The sequence below is a fragment of the Rhinoderma darwinii genome, chromosome 7 (genome assembly GCF_050947455.1).
Source record: "Rhinoderma darwinii isolate aRhiDar2 chromosome 7, aRhiDar2.hap1, whole genome shotgun sequence".
Taxonomy (NCBI): Eukaryota; Metazoa; Chordata; class Amphibia; order Anura; family Rhinodermatidae; genus Rhinoderma; species Rhinoderma darwinii.
The window spans coordinates 135,756,125-135,759,569 of record NC_134693.1 but is presented as its reverse complement, the minus strand read 5'-3'; positions in this window follow the sequence as shown (position 1 = coordinate 135,759,569).

The window sequence follows — 3,445 nt, the reverse complement described above, 5'->3', positions numbered from 1 at the left end:
TTTTTTCTGATACAGAGCTACAAATCCCCTGCATAGAGTGTTAAATTATAACATTATGGCTGCCTGCAGTTACCAATAGGGGGAGCTCACTGCATACAACCAATACATTTAGCTCAATAAATAAACAGTATACAGTAAGCTCCCCCTAGTGGTGGCTGCAGGTAGAATTGTATCATTTCAGTCTATCTATGCAGTGGATTAGTAGCTCTCTATCTATATGTGTATATATGAAAACAGGGCAACGACCGGTAGAAGGCCGGAAACACTGTCGATTTTCCGCAACTGATTTAATTGCGGGAAATCCGCAGCATAATACAGTAGCAGCAGAGTGGATTAGATTTGAACAAGTCTCATCCACACGCTGCGTAAATGATAAGTAACCGCTTCGAAATTGACCTGCAGTGAGTCTTTTTAATCCGCAGCATGTCAATTGTATTTGTGTTATCGCTGCTTTTCTGTTGCGGGTTTTCCCCAATAAATTCAATGGGAGGTAAAACCCCGCAACAAATGGCAGATGTTGCGGCGGAAAAGCTGCAATTCCGCAGCAAAAATCGCAACTCAGAAAAAACAAAAATCTTATACTTACCCGGAATTCTCTGCTCCTGCGTCCAAGCCAGACTCCTGGGATTACGTTTCATCTCATGTGACCGCTACAGCCAATCACAGACTGTAGCGGTCACATGGGATGAAACGTCATATCAGGAGGCCGGGCTGCAGTACGGCACAGGGACGCGTCACTATGGGCAAGTATAAAACTACTTTATTTAGGTGCAGTTTTCTGCAGCCGACATTCCGGCCGAAACACTGCACCGCGATTTGGTGCGGTTTTTCGGTTGGAAATCCCTCGGCGACCAGGGCAGATACGCGGTGTGCTTTTACGCAGCGTATCCGCCCTGTGTGAACAAACCCTAAGAATTTATTAAATACGATAATCCCTTTTCAGTCCACGGACAGCTAACCCAAGTATCTAATAGACTCCCTTTTTTGTCCGGGTGCTTGGCAAATGTTGATGTCACCTGCGTAGTGATGTCATCAGTCAGTCCCAGCTGATGCTAAAACACAAGGATGACGCACAAGTAACAGACTATAAAAGTGACGGGAACGTTCTCCATTTTTCTTCCTTTATATATGTTTGTATTGTATTAAAAAATGTCTCAAGAAATCGTTTCCAGGTGAGTAACTGGTAAATATTTTACTCTCAAGGATGTTGTGTTCACAGACTGAATGTGAGGGACCATCAGAATAGCAGGAATACTGCACTGGGGCCGATCTTCAAAGGTGTCTGCAGGATCAGACTATACAAAGGTTTTGTTTGTAGTCTGTAACCATGGAAACACATGAGTCTGCATAGGAGCTGTATACACAAAACAGTAGAGGATTTTTTTTTTACATTCATAACTATTTGTAAAGTTGGTTAATTTTTTTTCATTTAAACAAATGATATCCAGTGGACAGCGGTGTGCAGAGAACTGAGAACCTGAGAATAGGCCTTTCTATTGTCTGAGCTCATGTTCTGATTATGATGGTCATGGTGGAGTCGGGGCCCCTAATAATACTTGTTCCGCCTTTGGCTGCATGTACGGTCTTTGTAGTACAGATAAGTAATGTTCACCACAGCCCTAAAGGGTTTATCCCATTAGGAGGCCCCCTGTCTATATGCTCTATAGGGCACATGAACATTATTACCCCCCCCCCCCTCTATTAGGGCACATGAACATTATTACCCCCCCTATTAGGGCACATGAACATTATTACCCCCCCCTATTAGGGCACATGGACACTATTACCGCCCCCCTCTATTAGGGCACATGGACACTATTACCGCCCCCCTCTATTAGGACACATGGACACTATTACCCCCCCCTCTATTAGGGCACATGGACACTATTACCCCCCCCTCTATTAGAGCACATGGACATTATTACCCCCCCCCTATTAGGGCACATGGACACTATTACCGCCCCCCTCTATTAGGACACATGGACACTATTACCCCCCCCTCTATTAGAGCACATGGACACTATTACCCCCCCCCTCTATTAGGGCACATGGACACTATTACCCCCCCCCCTCTATTAGAGCACATGGACACTATTACCCCCCCCCCCTCTATTAGGGCACATGGACATTATTACCCCCCCCCCTATTAGGGCACATGGACACTATTACCCCCCCCTCTATTAGGGCACATGGACACTATTACCCCCCCCCCTCTATTAGGGCACATGGACATTATTACCCCCTCTATTAGGGCACATGGACATTATTACCCCCTCTATTAGGGCACATGTACACTATTACCCCCCCTATTAGGGCACATGGACACTATTAGCCCCCCCCCCCCCTTTGTTAGGGCACATGGACACTACTACCCACCCCCCCCCCTCTGTTAGGGCACATGGACACTACTACCCCCCCCCCCCTCTGTTAGGGCACATGGACACTACTACCCACCCCCCCCCCTCTGTTAGGGCACATGGACACTACTACCCCCCCCCCCCCCTCTGTTAGGGCACATGGACACTACTACCCACCCCCCCCACCCTCTGTTAGGGCACATGGACACTACTACCCACCCCCCCCCCTCTGTTAGGGCACATGGACACTACTACCCACCCCCCCCCCCTCTGTTAGGGCACATGGACATCATACCCCCAATATAGGGCACATGGACATTTACCCCCCCCCCCCCCCCCCCCCCCTCAACCACTATTTAGGGTTGCAGTACAATCCTGCATTTGCCGCTGTTATAATCGTATTTAGCAACTTCAAAGACGAGGCATTATCAAATAAAATATTTCCACCCCACCCTATAAAACGGTCTATACTTAGATCCATAGACTGGTATTCTGTGAGCAGCTGCGTAGACAACACTTTAATGTGATAGAAATGGCGCATCTTTAATCTGCGGTTCTTAAATTAGTCTGAGGATAAAGATCTGTGAAGTTCTGCTGTTTGGTCTGATGCCAAAAATAGAAGAAGAGACATCAGATCGCGCGGCCTTGTTATCTGGTTCAGGTTGATTCACGTAATTTGCAGATATGGCACTTAAACTCTTGAAAGCATTCAAAACAATATTTGGTTTCATACCTGGAGGGGCCGGCCGGATGCGGCATGCTCAGACACAATGGGGAGACTGTGTGAAGGGGACGCGGTGCGTCCTGCGTGTTTGTTAATGAACACTTGTGAAAAGAAAGTGGATACTGGGAACGACAGGGACAACATGAATGCTCCCTTTATACACCCCTTAGGCCCCTAAGTGGACCTGTCACCTAAAAGACAACCTGTCACTTTAAATAGGACCTTGCAGGGGTTAAAAGAGGAGCCATCATCTGGCCTGACATGTCTTATTTAGTAAATGCTTGTATTTCCTATGCGTTGTGTCGTTCCTCTGTTACTCCTCCTGGAAATGTATGAATAAATTGACAACTGGGCATTACCATAC